Source organism: Schistocerca cancellata, chromosome 10 (genome assembly GCF_023864275.1).
Source record: "Schistocerca cancellata isolate TAMUIC-IGC-003103 chromosome 10, iqSchCanc2.1, whole genome shotgun sequence".
In the NCBI taxonomy this organism is placed as follows: Eukaryota; Metazoa; Arthropoda; class Insecta; order Orthoptera; family Acrididae; genus Schistocerca; species Schistocerca cancellata.
In genome coordinates this window covers 77,233,548-77,251,444 of record NC_064635.1, presented here as the reverse complement: position 1 = coordinate 77,251,444, position 17,897 = coordinate 77,233,548, and positions in this window count along the sequence as shown.

The following is a 17,897-nucleotide window of genomic DNA, read 5'->3' as shown; positions in this document are numbered from 1 at the left end:
TAGGAAGATCGTCATAGGGCGCTTGTGCTTGTCGCGGGACATGTCATACAGACCTAGGGAGTGGATGAGGGCGTTTCCTGATCTGGAAAAACCTTCATAGAAAGCCCTTGCCAGATCTTGGAAACGCTCTCTCAGGAGTGGGATTTCAGCTGCAGCGTGCAGATCATCTATGGGGAATCCAAGGGGTAAATGCAATGCCCTCCTGAGGGTGCCTTTCTGCAGCCTCTGGAGTTTGTCCAGGTGCTGCTTCGCCTCGTATCCCGAGACAGGGCACGCATATTCCGTGACTGGCCAGATCAGGGTCAGGTACACGTTTACTGCTACTGGGCAGGGAAGGGAGCTGGTTGAGTTCAGGATTGGGTATAGGATGGACATTCTGGCGCAGACCTTCCTCTGGACCTCGTCTACATGGGGTTTCCATGTGAGACGAGAGTCCAAGGTTACGCCAAGGTACTTGGCAGTTCTGCGCCAGGGGAGTTGGGTTCCATTTAGGTGAAGATGGAGGGGGGGACGTTGAGGAGGTTTGCGCCTTCCGAGCCTGTGGGTAATCAGCATTGACTGTGTCTTTTCAGAGTTGATGGTGATGCTCCAGCAACGGGCCCAAGTTTCTGTGTCATCTAAAACCCTTTGTAGCCTACGGATGACCAGGTCCTTGTTCGCATTTCTCATGTAGAAGGCTGTGTCGTCTGCATACTGCGCAGTGTGCACCAGGGGGGCTGTTGGAGTGTCCGCAGTGTACAGACTGTATAAAACGGGCCGCAGGACCGATCCCTGTGGCACCCCAGCATGAATACGCCTTTTGGTGGAGGTGGCAGTTTCTACTTTGACAGAGAAAGTCCTATTCGTGAGATAGCTTTTGATCAGCTTAACTGTGCTCCCGGGGAGCCCTTGCGTGTACAACTTGTATAGTAGCCCTCTATGCCATACTGAGTGAAAGGCTTTGGCTACATCTAGTAGCACTATCCCGCACTAGCCTCTGTGGTTGAAGCCCTCTGTGGCTGTTTCAACCACTCTCATGACCTGTTGTGGGGAAGAGTCGTTCTGCCGGAACCCAAATTGGAAATCCGGCAGGAGTTGCTCTCTGGTAATACGTTCCTGTATGGGTTTTAGCAGGAGGCACTCATAGATCTTTCTGGGAGTTGGAAAGAGGCTAATCGGCCTGTAGTGCTGCGGGAATAGAGGGTCTTCCCTGGTTTGTGTATCGTGACCACTTCCGCATGTTTCCAGCAAGCTGGGAACTCGCAGGATCGAGTAATCTTGTGGCGGCAGCACCGTCCAACGCACGAAGGGCTGAACTATGGCACTGCCGACACAAGTAGGGGCAGCTGTACCGTTACGCCGAATTTCGGCAACGGTGCGTGGCACACCGGACCGCACGGGGACAAAAGCAGGCGGACAGTGCGAGCTAGTCGACGCGACGCGACACGACACGCGTCTCTCAGTTCTCCCGCCGCGGACCACGTGCGTCGAGTCAACGTGACTCCGCCGTAAATGCGTACGCGCGGTCGTAAACGCAGTCGCCGTTCCGCAGTGTGCACCGTACTGTTAAAGTGTCTTTCGCTCCTTCGCGGACGTTACGGCGCCTCCTCGGTCGCTCCAGGAGCAGAACATTCAGTGACGCGGCCTTTTGTCTCGGTAGGTCCACGCGGTCGCGCCACGGCTCATCACTGGAGTGTACACACTCCGGGATCGGTGATCGAGCCGTGCCGCCAGTGCAACGCACCTGTACGGACGGACATTAGCGACTAATGGTATTTGTCATTTATTGTAACGCTAGGAAGAATAAATGTGTACTGTCCCGAAACTGCTTTAGTCGTTTTTTGTCACCGAGCCTCTCCCTTGAGCATAAGGCGTGGGCGCGGCGATAAAGCCGGTTCACTGCACGTGAGTGATTGTAAGCAGAGAAAGCACACGTTCCCGGTTCACTGGTGACCCCGACGTGATCTGAGGCTAAAAAAAAAAAAAAAAAAAACGTGGTGACGAACGTTCGTCGGTACGAGAGACGTGGAACCGCGAGTAGGCTTGCGCGTATACGCCCGCGCCAAACAGTGCTCCGTAGTAAAAATTTTTTTTAACCAACTCTTTTCTTTTTTGTATTGTTTTTGTGCGCGTATGTTTTGATCGCGGACTGCTTAGTGTTATTCTTTTTTCGTGTGTTTCCCTTGTCGTGTTATTTTCGCTGTGTACTTTCCTCTTGTACGAGGATTCGACTCTGAACTAAGACGGCGACGTTAGGGGAGTTGTAAAAGACTGTTGAAGAGCTGCTCGCATACAACACGAGGCTAGAGAGTGAGCTACAAGCACGGACAGCTCAGGACAATGTTGGCGCGCAAATCCCCACCACACCGACGCCTCCTACGACCGCCGAAACGCCACAAGCGCTGGACGGGCATTGATCAGGCTGCCTCCCTTTTGACCGTGCGACCCTGTAATGTGGTTCAGCCAAGTTGAGGCAGTATTTATGAGCAACCACGTGACCTGCGACCTGGCGAAATTTGGGCACGTACTGAGCCAGCTGGACCAGAACTATGCGGCCGAAGTGCGGGATATAATGCAGTCAAGCTACAAACAGCTCAAGGAAGAGCTGATACGGCGGATTTCATCGTCCGAGGAACAACGAGTGCACCAACTGCTGCGGCAAGAGGAATGCGGAGATCGGAGTCCCTCGCAGTTCCTGCGCCACTTGCGGAGCCTCGCGCAGTCTGATATGGTGCCAGATTCGCTGTTACGCACTATCTGGGTGCGCAGCCTCCCAGCTCAGGTGCAGGCAGTGATAGTCGCACAGACGGAGATGCAGCTGGACGCTGTCGCTAACTTGGCCGACAGGGTGCACGACGCGCTGACAACGGCGCCTAGCATCGCGGCTGCGGCAGCTTACGACTCTGTCCCCCCACCTCCGTGGCGGCACGTGCCTCCCGCACCCACATTAGATGCCGACCTGCACCAGCTAGTGCAAAACTTGACCACACAGGTGGCAGCCCTCTCCACGCAAGTCGACCGGTTGGCACGCTCGCAGCAAGAGGGTAGCACGCGCCGCAGCGGCAGCAGACCGGGTGACAGGCAGCGCGGCTCGCACTGCCAGCAACGCAGCAACAGCCGCTCCAACGGTACCCCACAGACGTCAGAGCACAAAGCGGCTACTGCTGCTACCACGCCCGCTTCGGCTCGGAGTAACCAGGTGCCGTGCTCCTTGCTCGCACCCAAACGCCAGCTGCGACCGGACCTAGGCGCACCCGGCTGCAGTGTGATATCGAAGTGTCTGTTTGTTGCGGAATGAGGGGCAGGCGTGAGGTACCTCGTCGACACGGGTTCGGACCTCTCGATATTCCCCAGTTTAATGTAACGAGACCGCAGGCGGGCCAAGGCACTCTGCCTTACAGCGGCGAACAATTCCGCCATTAAAATGCACGGCACACACAGCCGCAATATAGATCTAGGTCTACGTCGCACGTTCTCGTGGATTTTTACTGTGGCCGATGTCAATGAGCCGATCCTGGGTGCAGACTTTCTCGGCCACTACGGGCTGCTAGCCGACATTGCAATCGGCCAGCTCATCGACGCAACAACGAATTTAAAGATAGCGGGACAACGCCGGCAGGCTGCATACTACAGTGTTAAACCCGTGAAATGCCCCGGACCGTACGCTGACATCCTTGAACAATTCCCCGACCTCACCCGCTCAGCAGGTGCACCGAGATACATCAAACATTCGACGTTGCACCACATAATAACCACACCCGGACCCCCCCACATCGTGTCGCCCACGTCGACTCGCGCCTGACAGACTTTCAGCAGCAAAGGCAGAGTTTGAGGCCATGCTGCGGCAAGGCATCGTGCGACCATCAAGCAGCCCATGGTCATTGGCGTTGCATTTAGTGCCCAAAAAAGACAATTCGTGGCGCCCGTGTGGGGACTATTGCGCCCTTAATTTTCGAACGGTGCCAGACCGATACCCAGTCCCACACCTTCAAGACTTCAGCTATGCCTTGGCGTGGCTGCGTGGTGTTCAGCAAGATAGATTGCGCAAAGGCGTACACCCAAATTCCGGTGGCGCCCGAAGACATTGAAAAAACAGGCATCGTAACGCCCTTTGAGCTTTTCGAAAGCCTGTTTATGGCTTTTGGTCTTCGGAATGCTGCCCAGACTTGGCAGCGGTTCCTGGACAGCGTCTTGCGAGGCTTGCCATTTTGTTTCACGTACCTCGACGACATCCTGGTGTATTTCATGTCACCCGAACTCCACCGCCGCCACTTAACGACCGTCTTTCAGCGCCAGAGTGAAACCGACATCGTTATTAACCCCGCTAAATGCGAGTTCGGTGTGACGGAAATTGAGTTCCTCGGCCATTTAATTATGCCCACCTGATCGACACCGCTACCGGAGAAAGTGACAGCAATACTGAACATGCCGCATCTGCAAACACACAAAGAATTACGACGTTACCTCGGCATATTATCGTCGACACCTGCCCAACGCTGCAGCCGTGCAAGAGCCGCTGACTAAGGCGTTACAAGGTCCCACCTCAAAGAGAAAGACCCTCGTGAATTGGACAGACGCAATGGAGCAGAGCTTCACGGACTCAAAAAGGAATCTCGTGGAAGCGACGCCGCTCGCGCACCCGGTACATGACGCGGACTTAGCTGTAGTCGTGAACGCCAGCCAGGCCGCCATCGGTGCAGCGTTACAACAGCGCGGCGGCGGGAGTTAGTAGCCTCTCGATTTTTTCTCTAAAAAGCTTTCCGAATCGCAACGTGCTTGGAGCGCTTATGACCAAGAGTTGCTTGCAGTGTACGCGGCGGTGAAATACTTCCGACCGTCCATAGAAGCCCGACAATTCGTCATTTTCACCGACCACAAACCCATTACCCACGCGTTCGAGAACAACCACACTAAGTGTTCACCGCGCCAACTCCAGCAGTTAGAGTACATGTCGCAATTCACGACAGACATCCGACACATTTCGGGGTTCGGGGTAGACAATATCGTCGCCGATTGTTTGTCCCGAGCGTGTGCCGTTATTTCACCCCCTGTGAACTTTGAGGACGTGGCCCAAGTACAGGAGAGTGATGAATAACTGCACCGCTTCCATCACGACACTTCCAGCGGCCTCAAACTGGAGTTGGTGCCTGTCCCCGGCTCCACACGGAAGATTTGGTGTGACATCTCAACCAGCACGCACCGACCGTTCCTCCTGGAGAAATTCCGGCGCAGTGCCTTCGACCGTGCCCACAGACTGTCACACCATGGCACCAACACCACTGTGACGCTCGTGGCTGCGCCTTTCATCTGGCCTGGGCTTCGGAAGGACTGTCGCGAATGGGCACGCACTTGCACCGCATGTCAGCGCGCCAAAGTTGGGAGGCACACCCACGCACCCGTGGGCACCTTCCCGGACGCGACACGCCGATTTCCGCACGTTCACGTGGACCTCGTCGGCCCGCTTCCTCTCTCACAAGGCAAGCGGTACCTCCTAACTATGGTGGACCACTTCACTCGCTGGCCGGAAGCAACGCCCGTAGCGGACATCACAGCTGAGATCGTCGCCACCGCATTCGTCGACACCTAGGTGGCATGCTTCGGATGTCCCAGTCACGTGACAACTGACCGCGGCCGCCAGTTTGACTGCGCATTGTATACGCACGTCGCCAGACTGTGTGGCACCTGGTTACACAGGACAACAAGCTACCATCTGGCGTCAAATGGCATGGTCGAACGGTTGCACAGGACTCTGAAAGCCGCTCTAACCTGCCACAACACCTCATGGCCAGAGGCGCTCCCACTGGTGCTGCTCGGCCTGCGAGTAACGCCGAAGGAGGAGATCGGCGCGTCACCTGCCGACCTCGTTTACGGGCAATCTCTGACAATGCCGGGCGATTTTGTCGAAGATGTAAGACTCCCACGCGACGCCATGGCACCCACTCTGGCAGAACGTCTGCGCAGTCACATGACCGGCCTCCGAGCGCACACACCGATGCAGCACAGCACCGGGAAGATATTCGTCCACGCCGACCTGCAGTGCTGCACGCACATCATGTTGCGTACCGACGCAGTACAGTCACCACTCCGACCGCCCTACAGTGGACCGCACCGCGTGATCGCCCGAGGAGAAAAAACGCTGGTCATCGAGTGCAACAGGAAGCCGTCAACAGTGTCAGTCGACCACGTCAAACTGGCCTACGTCTTTCCCGCTCCATCAGCCACGCATTTCTTCGACCCGGCAGAAGATCTGATCACGGACGACACTCCCTCTGCCAGCGCTCAGATGGAACCTGCACCCATAGCCGCCGGTGACGCACAGCTGCAACCCGCTATTATCGCGCCGCCACGTGCGCCTCCCACCACCACGGCCAGGCAGCTGGCACGGCCGCCTGGACCGCGCCCACCACAGGCGCACCGGTCGCCCCCACCGCAGCCGCCAACGGACTACGTCACGCGCGCCGGCCGCCGCGTCCGATTCAAACGGCCGTACTGCGTCGCCTGCGCGCCACAACACCCAAACCAGCAATCACTGTCGTGAGGTCGGGCGCTTGACAGCGCGTTCGGTGTGGCCGTACCCGTTGCCGGCGCGCCGTAAGGCATGGAGGCTCACACTGGGGTGTATCGCTTCTAGTCGGGCGTGCCGCGGCAGTCCTCACAGGGGGAGTGATGCGTCTCTTATAGCCTCTCCTTCCCAAATGGCTCTTCCCGCCTTCCCGTGGTGCCAGATATTAAGCTCGGCATTCTGCCTTGCAACAAAAGGGAGAGCTGCGGCCCAACCCAATGTGAAAGCGAAGGGTGCGTGGCACAGGGGGAGCTGTGTCGAGGGACCGAACATCAGTCCCTTTCTGTTTGCAGGGCACAGACCAGCAGGTGCTCTGCATGCCGGCGACTTCGTTTGTCGGCGTGGGATCATGGCGCGAGTCGGCAAGGGTGCTTCGCCGCACCCCTGGGTAACCGGGCATGTTCTGCCAAACCCAGGAGGTGGTGACATCGCCTGGGCTAGGTTAGATGGGCCCAGACCGCCGAACGACTGGGGGACCGACCCACCACCTGAGTAGGAGTGGGTCCTTGGCCTTCAGGTGCAAGCTCAGGCAAGTAGGCGGCGAAGGGCGAGGGGTGCATCCGCCTCTCCGGAGTGCGGGGTGCACTTGCCGAGGAGCGTCGTGTGAAATCGCCGACAATGAGGCCATCGATGGGGACCAGTGCGCTGGCGACAGCGCGCTGAACCCGGCAGCTCTGGAGTGCCCTTGACCTAGGGGCGAGGTCGGTGGGCGAGCTGCAGAAGTCCCCCCCCCCCTCCCCCCCATGCCAGAGGAGCCGGTCCGGGGCAAGAGACGGGCTCCCATCCTTTTTCACTCGTCTACAAATATCGCTGACTTAGAGACGAGTGACTCTAGTGCGACCTCGAGGGCGTCGATAACGACTGTTCTTGCCTCACAGGAGGAGGTGGAACATAATGAGCAAAACACTCTTGAAAGACACACTAAAATAAATCAAATTTTGGACTCAAGTGTGAAAAATGGAAATATTAGCCAGGCTGCAGTCCTGGCAATCAAAAACGAGCTCGCCGCCTGGGCTATTGCTAGTGCAAAGCTTGAGGTGCGACTCGAAGAATTAGAGAAAGACAACAACAGATTAAGGCAGCAACCAACCAAAACCTGGGCTGCAGTGGCTGCGCAAGCAGTCACAAAACCTCAAACCACAAAGGAAACAATCGCAAAGGTCTCAAAAAGGCCGGACCCAGCGGTCTTCTTAAGACCCCTGCCCGGACAGACAGTCAAAAAAGTCCAAGAAATATTCACCACTACCATTGACCCCGCTAAAGACAAGATAAAAATAAACAGTCAAGGCAACAAAAACGTAGTAGTAGTAGATGTGGCAACTGAGGAGGACAGAGACAAGATTTTAAACAACACCAAACTTAACAAAGCAGTCAGATGTGAACCACCAAAAAAGCGGAATCCGCTGGTGATCCTTTACGATGTACCAGTAGCACTAACAGAAGTAGACATATACGAAACCCTATACAATCAAAACTTTGACGACATGGAATGGGAAACATTCGAAAACGATTTTAAATTACGTTTCAGAACAGGGCCCCGGGAGCTTGACGTCGTACATCACGTTGCCGAGGTCTCTGCAAAGATGTGTCGCAGAATCACCACAATGGAGAGAGTCTATATAGGTTTCCATGCGATAAATGTAAGAGATTACCTAGTGGTTCCCAGATGCCACAACTGTGGCGACTTAGATCACGTACACAAACATTGTGAGAGGAAGCCAGGTGCGGGGTAGAGGATCATACGAGAAAGAACTGCAGCAAAGCTGGAATCTGTATACCCTGCATAAAGAGAGGCAAAAAATCATGCAACACCACTGGCAGAAATTGCCCAAAAGAAAGTCTCCAAGCAAGAGGGATGCAATAAGGGCCAATAAATTCAAAGAATCACCCTTGTGATCAGAATGATGCACCCTCCCCTCCGAATTGGGGACAAAGGTCGCCTAAAGATCAAGCACGACCACTTGGGCATCCTGTGGTAGGGAAAATTATCACTGACAGAAGATCTAAAGGCAAACAGTCGTGAAGAGAAAGTGGAGGTAAACACAATAAGTAGCACATGTGTACCAACAAACACAAGTACACCAACAAGCTCACCTACCGAACGAGGGCTGGGAATAGATCCTGCTAGGATTTACCCCAACCTGGAGCACGCTTTACAGCTGTCTAGACTGGAAGAGCCAGCCACCCTCACAACAGCGTTAAGGCATGTGGTGCGTGTCGGCCATGAATATGGCAGAGACATCACCTTCCCAGTGATGGAGGCTGTAGATAGAATACAGCTTAAGACAATGAATCTCCCCACAGACTTCGGTGCCCTGCGGGACCTAGTTAAGAAGGTATTCGAAAGGTGAAATGAAAAGTTCGACCTTAACGAATTGTACAATCAATCTGTCATCACTAACGGCAGAATAGCACATGACTGGCGCAAAAACTGGCCGAAGTCTCCCATTCACACATACTTCCCACGTGAGCCAGTTAAAAGTGGGACAGATAAACACACACAGTAGCAAAATGGTTCTGCAGGAACTCCGGAGAGTGGTGGAGGAGAAGAGTCTAGACGTACTCTGTATGCAGGAGCCATACTCCCGTGCTCGACGGATCCCGTTCACTGCAGTCAACTGGCAACAGATCTATAGCGGAGCGGAAGCAAGAGCCGCGGTCATAATCACAAACAAAGCACTGAGAGCCACAGTATTAGCACAATTTTCAGATGACCACTGCAACGTCGTGGAGCTTCATTCACCAACGGGAGTACTATATGTGGTTAACATGTACTTCCAGTATGGAAGACAAATAGACAAATTCCTGGACAAGCTCGTCCAAATAGCCACAGCGTTGTGGGGACGTAAAATTTTCGTGACAGCAGACATTAACGCAAAATCCCCCCCTGTGGTTCAGTGGTACTCAGGACGACTGAGGAGAAAAAGCTGTCGACACAATCATGGCACTACAATTAATGGTCGCTAACAAACAGGGAAACCCTCCCACCTACACTGGTGGTGGAGGACAGGGCACAAACATCGACGTTACTTTGGTAACGCCAAACCTTGCAGCAAAAATATCGCACTGGACAGTATGGGACAAATCACCACTAGTGACCATAACGTAATAACATTCACCATTGGAGACAGAGAGTGTCAGTGGGACATGGGGTGGGAAACGCAGCTCAACTACAATAAAACCGACTGGGACCGCGTGGCGAGGGAGTGTGACATTCCTGCATTGCTGGAGGGTGATGTCAACGTAGAAGAGTATGCCAGAGATCTAACAAGTGCGATAACTAGGGCAGTGAAGGCAGCTGTACCATCCAGGAGGAGGGCCGTCGCGGCCTCCCCCTCACCACGGTCAGCCGAACTGGGGCAAATGCGCCAGGCAGTAAGGAGGGCGAGGAGGTATTACCAGCGGTGCATCGTCTGGCACGAAAAGCAGCGCTGGCTGCAGGTATACAGAGAAGCCAGAGAACAGTTCCAACAGGAACTCGAGGCTGTCAGGATGAGGAGCTGGGAGAAGTATGTACAAAGCGAACTGGCTACAGACCCCTGGGGACTACCATACAAAATAGTACGGGAAAAAATCAAATCACCTATGGTGCTATCTACCGTCAGGAACGGGGACCGGATGACGGAGACCTGGCAGGAAACTGCGGGGGTCCTACTCCGTGCCCTGCTACCTGACGATAGAGAGGATGATGACTCTGACGAATAACAGAGAATAAGGAGAGAGAACCGTCGGGTCTACGAAAACAAACGAGTGGTTTACCCCTTCTCCGAAGAAGAGACCTGTAGTGTTAAAAATAACAATAGCTGCAGATTGAATATTGTAATAGTTAAAAATAGGACCTACTAATGTATTTAGGTAGTAGGTAAAATTGTATCATAATAATGATCGAATAAAGATTAAAAAAAAAAACAGCAAACACGTGCCCGAGCCGCCGAACGCCTTCAGAATCCGGCGCCCACGAGCCGCCGTCCGCTGTAGAGACCTGGCCTCCAGCTGCAAGTGCCTTCGGCCGGTAACTCCAGTCGAGCCCCGGACACCATCTCCTGCGTTCGCCACAGCTCCTGGACCCGCATTCGCGTCGCTTTGCCTCCGCCGCGTCGGGCGTTGAGGCCGGATCAGCATCCGCGCCAGTTTACCGCATTCGCTTCGCCGTCGAGCTCCGGACATCGCACTCGACACCGCCCGGCTTGTCCGTAGCAGCTCCCGGACCCGCGTTCGAGTTCCGACGGTACCGCACTCGCGCAAGTGCCTTCGAGACGTCACCACCAATGAGCTGCAACGCGCGCCTTCACGCGCATTGCTACGGACAGTTGCAGCCAGTGCCTGCTGCCGCTGTCACTAGCCGACAGCGTGAGGACACGCCTGCCGCCGCTCGCCGGTCCGGCGCGCTGACGTCACGGGCCGCCGCGCTTCCAACGCCGCACTGCCATCACGCAGCGCGCGAGCTTTAAACACACGCGCCCCACCGAACGATCGCCGCGTTTTGCAGCTACGGAGCTCCGCTCTCCGAGGGGGGATCTGTGTGGCGGCAGCACCGTCCAACGCACGAAGGGCTGAACTACGGCACTGCCGACACAAGTAGGGGCAGCTGTACCGTTACGCCGAATTTCGGCAACGGTGCGTGGCACACCGGACCGCACGGGGACAAAAGCAGGCGGAAAGTGCGAGCTAGTCGACGCGGCGCGACACGCGTCTCTCAGTTCTCCCGCTGCGGACCACGTGCGTCGAGTCAACGTGACTCCGCCGCAAACGCGTACGCGCGGTCGTAAACGCAGTCGCCGTTCCGCAGTGTGCACCGTACTGTTAAAGTGTCTATCGCTCCTTCGCGGACGTTACGGCGCCTCCGGTCGCTCCAGGAGCAGAACATTCAGTGACGCGGCCTTTTGTCTCGGTAGGTCCACGCGGTCGCGCCACGGCTCATCACTGGAGTGTACACCCTCCGGGATCGGTGATCGAGCCGTGCCGCCAGTGTAACGCACCTGTACGGACGGACATTAGCGACTAATGGTATTTGTCATTTATTGTAACGCTAGGAAGAATAAATGTGTACTGTCCCGAAACTGCTTTAGTCGTTTTTTGTCACCGAGCCTCTTCCTTGAGCATAAGGCGTGGGCGCGGCGATAAAGTCGGTTCACTGCACGTGAGTACTGTAAGCGGAGACACCACATTCCCGCTTCAATCTCGTCGAGGACGTTCGCGAGGTGTGTGATTGCTGTGGGTGGGTTCGTCCTCTGAGTCCTCCTCAGCATTGAGGAAGACAGCCAGTTGACGACTGACTACCTCTTCGTGCTCTTCATCCTGGGGTTCTGCCGCTTGCAACTGCTTCTCGAAGGAGTCGGCGAGGGCGTTGGCCTTCCCAGCATGGCTGTATACCAGTCCTCGCTCGCCGTGAAGTGGCGGCATCCTAGCGCGTCTTTTTGTGAACTGTTTGATTGCTTGCCGTAGTGTATGATCGTCTACTTTGAGAGCTGTGAGGCGGTTTTGCCATTGCTGGTTTCTGTGCTCATTGAGCGCTACCTTCAGTTCTCTCTGTAGACGATTGAGCAGCCTCCTGGTGGCCTGATTTCTGGTGATCTTCCACTCTTTTGCCACTCTGTTCTTATGTCGAATTTGAGCTAGCAAGTGTTCGGGGAGCTGTATTTGCGGCGGTGGGCCATCCCTTTGTGGAGGGGTGGCTTCTTCCGCTGCCTGCAAGATGGTGCCTGTTAGGTCTTGTAGCGCTTGTTCTACTGTTTCGGCAGTAGGTGGTGGAGCGCGAGCGATATCAGAGGCGACAGTTTCTTGGTATCGCTCCCAGTCTGTACGTTTGTACAACGTCAGGTACATGGGAGTGCTACCCATTCTCCCACATCGACCTCTAGAATCACTGGGTTGTGGTCGTTGTGGTCGGAGGACATTCTGTTGATTGTCCTTGCGGCCACAAACCCTGCGATCCTCCTAGTGAGAGCTATGTCTAACACGTCGGGCCTGCCTCCATTTTTTGGAAAATATGTGGGCTCGACTAGACCCCATGTTGTGGAGGGGTGGGGGGGGGGCGGCCTTTGCGCCCTTTGCCTGCTGTGTGTGTCGTTTGTGGACCTCACAACCTTGGTAACCCGCTGTCCTTTTGCCACACAGCGCGCACCTTATTTGTGGGTCCGTGTGTTGTAGTGTGCATGTTCTTGTGTCGTGTGCCTCGGTGCATCTTATTGGCATGGTGCAGTAGGCGGCGATATGGTTTAGGCTCTGACACCTGAAGCACTGCACCGTCTAGTTCGCAGTGGTTTGGTGGTGACAGGCACAGCCAGGACAATTTTTATCTCCCTTTTGTTTTGGGGGATGTCCGGGAGTGTGACCTGGTATTGTGGCCATCTGCTGGGCCGCCTTTACAACGTACCCCTGGGCAGTCAAATCTGTTTTGATTGCCCAGGGGGACACTCGTCTTGGGAGGTCTCTTACCACTACGTTTTTGTTGCGTGTTTTTGTTGTGGGGAACGTGTAGTGGGGTATGTTTTTGTTATTTAAAAGTGTCTTGACTGTAGTGTAGTTTTCAAGTGTATGTACTGTGATTTTTATTTTGTCTCCACCGGCAGGTTTTGCCTGGAAACTGCCTCCCCCGATTTCTGCTTTCAACAGCTCGAAGAGCTCTTCATAGTTCTGGGAGTGGTTGGGGTAGGGGTGGTGGACGTTTTCTTACTCTTGGAGTGCCTATCCTTCCGGTCTTTCCTTGCACGCTGCTGTTTTGTGGAAGTGGATTTGTGGGGGGGGGGGCATTTTAGGAATTTGGTTCGGGTTGAGGGCTGGGTTGAGGCGGTGGGTTTTGGGAGGATTTCGATCGGCAGACGGGACTTCTGCTTGCCTTTATTGAGGGACTCTATGAATTCGGAGAGTTTGTCTTGGGCGTTGGCAAGCAGGACAAGGGGAGGAGGGGCGGGATCGCAGGTACTGACGACATATTTTGTTGTCGGCGTACTGTGTATAACTGCGTTATTTGGTGTATTTCTCGCCATGTCGGGAGCGGAAGTGGGGCTGCTGCCAAGGGGATGCCAGTTACAGCCATCGTTGACACCGCTATGTGGCCTGGCTGCATTGCTGGCCCTATTTTCCTGGTGGACGCGGAGGTCTGATCGGCGACGGCGGAAACCTTTTCTGCGGGTCCGCGACCGGCTTCCAGGTCCTGGCCTACATTTTCCCTAACATTGAGGGGGGGGGGCAGAGCTAAGCTCTGCGGTAGCTGAAGTGCTCCAGATCGCCGGAGACGCGGCACGCGGCAGCAAAAAGATGCGCCCCTTGTCGACAGCAGTGGACCGCTTCGACCCCAAGGCACCACTGGAGCTCGACATCCCGCAATTCGAAAAGAAACAAGACAATTCTGCTGTCGGGCGTCGCCAAAAAATATCCTGCCCGCCGTAATTCCTTACTGCAGACCTCAACTGAGTTCCCGCCGATGCTTTTATAAAAGCAAAGCCGAAGATACTCCTGGTGTGTCACCTGTACAAGCGGGGGCCTATGGCTGACAGTGCGCGAGTAAGAGGAGCAATGGTCAACCCTTGACTGCTACTCAGCGAGAGCAGTATGCCTAGGAATGGAATACAGCCATTCTCCTCTACTAGATTAGATTAGATTAGATTAGATTAGATTAGATTAGTACTTGTTCCATGGATCATGAATACGACACTTCGTAATGCTGTGGAACGTGTCAGATTAATAACAGGTGTCTATACAAGATATTACATTAGACAAAATATTACATGTCACTCAATTTTTTTTTTTTTTTGTGGAGGTTGGGAAATTACCCAGTTACTATATCCAAAAATTCATCTAATGAGTAGAAGGAGTTACCACTAAGAAATTCTTTTAATTTCCTTTTAAATGCTATATGGCTATCTGTCAGACTTTTGATGCTATTAGGTAAGTGACCAAAGACTTTTGTGGCAGCATAATTTACCCCCTTCTGAGCCAAAGTTAGATTTAACCTTGAGTAGTGAAGATCATCCTTTCTCCTAGTGATGTAGCCATGTACACTGCTATTACTCCTGAATTCGTTTGGATTGTTAATAACAAATTTCATAAGTGAATATATATATATATTGTGAGGCTACAGTGAAGATTTCTAGCTCTTTAAATAAGTGTCTGCAGGATGATCCTGGATGAGCTCTGGCAATTATTCTGATTACACGCTTTTGTGCAATGAACACTCTTTTACTCAATGATGAGTTACCCCAGAATATGATGCCATACGAAAGCAGAGAATGAAAATAGGCGTGGTAAGCTATTTTACCCACATGTATATCGCCAAAATTTGCAATAACCTTAATAGCATAAGTAGCTGAACTCATTGTGAAGATGATATTCTCATGTATGCTGTTTAGGTGGTCCATAAACTCCTCCAGTGCCTGCCTGCCATGCTGCCAAATCACGAAAATATCGTCGACATAGCGAAAGAATTGCCTGTGTTTATGATGAGCAGTATGTAGGGCCACCTCCTCAAAGTGTTCCATATAATGATTTTCGATCCCTGTAGCAAGGGGAGATCCCATGGCCACTCCATCCACTTGTTCATAATGCTCTCCATTGTACTTGAAGTAGGTGGTTGTAAGTGCATATTCAAAGAGCTTCACTGTTTCAGGCTCAAAATGCTGATTAAGGAGTAACAAGGCGTCTTGTAGAGGTACTTTCGTGACCAAGGAGGTGACGTCCAAGCTCACGAGTATGTCATCTCTCTGTATTCGGATGTCCTTCAGTATTCTCATGAAAGAAATTCTCACCTAAATGGAACCCAACTCCCCTGGCGCAGAACTGCCAAGTACCTTGGCGTAACCTTGGACTCTCGTCTCACATGGAAACCCCATGTAGACGAGGTCCAGAGGAAGGTCTCCGCCAGAATGTCCATCCTATACCCAATCCTGAACTCAACCAGCTCCCTTCCCTGCCCAGTAGCAGTAAACGTATACCTGGCCCTGATCTGGCCAGTCACGGAATATGCGTGCCCTGTCTCGGGATACGTGGCAAAGCAGCACCTGGACAAACTCCAGAGGCTACAGAACCGTGCCCCCAAGAAGGCATTGCATTTACCCCTTGGATTCCCCATAGATGATCTGCACGCTGCAGCTGAAATCCCACTTCTGAGAGAGCGTTTCCAAGATCTGGCAAGGGCTTTCTATGAAGGTTCTTCCAGATCAGGAAACGCCCTCACTCACTCCCTAGGTCGGTATGACATGTCCCGCGACAAGCACAAGCGCCCTATGACGATCTTCGATGATTAAGTCAAAGAGAAAATCCCAACACCCAATCCCTTAATCCTCTTCCTCCCCATAAAACACCAATCATCTCGCCTACCTCAGGCAAGAACCAGACACAGACAGAACAATCATCACATATCACAGACACCAAAAAACTATAGAAAAATCACACACACGCGTTCACAGGGGAGTAAAAGCCGAAAGGCTACAAACTCCCCCTCACACCTCCCCAAAGAGGGGAAAGTAAAATATGAGAGCAGCAAAGTCTCGGCACTTCGCCAGAAGATGATGAGACTGTCACTCGTCGAAATGTCGCAGTTTGAAGACACCGCCACCTGGCTGGAAACCCGAGAACTCTTCACCAGCTGTATACGCCGGGAAAGTATATCTTCACATTCCCATACAATTTTTGATGTAGGTGTACATGGTAAGGATGGAACCGGTGACGTGTAAGAATACAATTTACACTGGTTTTAGGGATGCCTATCTCGTGTTCAAGCTGTAGTGTGCTCACTTGTGGATTCGTAGCAGCGGAAGTGGGAACAGTAACTTCAGCAGCGTCCGGCGCAACACCAGTCAGTACTGACCACCTTGGTAGGCGAGCATCATTTGTGACAAAGAAAGCCTCTCAGACGAATTACACCACCTAAGAGGGGTATTTCGGAAAAATGGGAACAGTGAAACACAGATTGGTAGGGCCTTCAAGAGGAGACAGGCTGGCAGATTTCGGGAAGAGGAAGATGAAGATAACACGAGACTCGCCTTTTTGCCAGTTTGGGGCCCCTGTCAGCTAAAATCTGGAGGCTACAGAGAAATCGAACATAAATACCGTCTTCTGACCACCACCGAAGACGAAAGAGCTGCTGGGCTGAGCTGAAGACTCAATCAAACTCAACACACCTGACATTGCCTGCGAATGTGGTGCACAGTACATTGGACACATGCAGCACTGCATCTCGAAAAGGTGCGAGGAACACATCAGACACGTCCAACTTGGACAGTCAGAGAAATCTGCTATAGCTGAACTTAGCATCAAAGAAAACCACACCTTGGATTTCGAGAACACCTGGGTGCTATGCCGAGCCGGGAGTTAGTGGGACTGCGTCATTAAAGAATCGATAGAAATACAGGTCCATGAGAATCTTGTGAACAGGGACGAAGGTTATCAACTCAGTGCGGCCTGACGTCCAGCATTAGCCGCAATACGCCGTGAATGCACCAAGAACAGTCCAGCTCGCGAGACGCGACCGGAATACTCTGACGGAGACACGAACGGCGCACCTCCTTCCCCCTCCAGCCCGCTCGCTGGCTCCCCTGGATCCAGCCTCCCGCGGCCGGGTTGTGGGGGGCATGCCACAGGTATAAAGGGACCGGCATCCGCAAAGTCTCAGCACTTCGCCAGAAGATGATGAGAATGTCACTCGTCGAAACGTCGCAGTTTGAAGACACCGCCACCTGGCTGGAATCCCGAGGAATCTTCACCAGCTGTATACGCCGGGAAAGCATACGTTCACATTCCCATGCAATTCTTGATGTAGGTGTACACGGTAAGGCTGGAACCGGTGACGTGTAAGAATACGATTTACACTGGTGTTAGGGATGCCGATCTCGTGTTCAAGCTGTTGTGCACTCACTTGTGGATTCGTAGCAACGGAAGTGGAAACAGTAAGTTCAGCAGCTTCGTTTGTTCGAGTGCTACGACGATTGCGTTGTCGTGGGTTGAAACTTCCTGTTTCCTGAAACGTCGCATCAAGACTAGAAAACATCCGTCAGAAAGGTTGTTTCTTGACAGGATATTGCTCTCTGTACAGTTCCGCTGCCTGCATAGCATTTCGCCTACCTTCAACAACAACACTAAAAGAAACATTATGTCGATGTAATTTGTAGGATGGACAGTCTTTACTATATGCCTACTCTGCACAACAGTATTTAAAAGGACTAAACTACTGTACTAAATATACCCACACATAAGAAAACAGTATTGCAATTACTGTTCTGCTAACTCTCATTTTCCATAGATGAGTAGCATTTCTACCTTCTCTTCATTGGTGTACATTCTACTCACACAACTCTTCAACTGACGATGGTTGATGGAATGACAGGTGGGCGTTCTACTTATGTTTAGATTTGTCCTC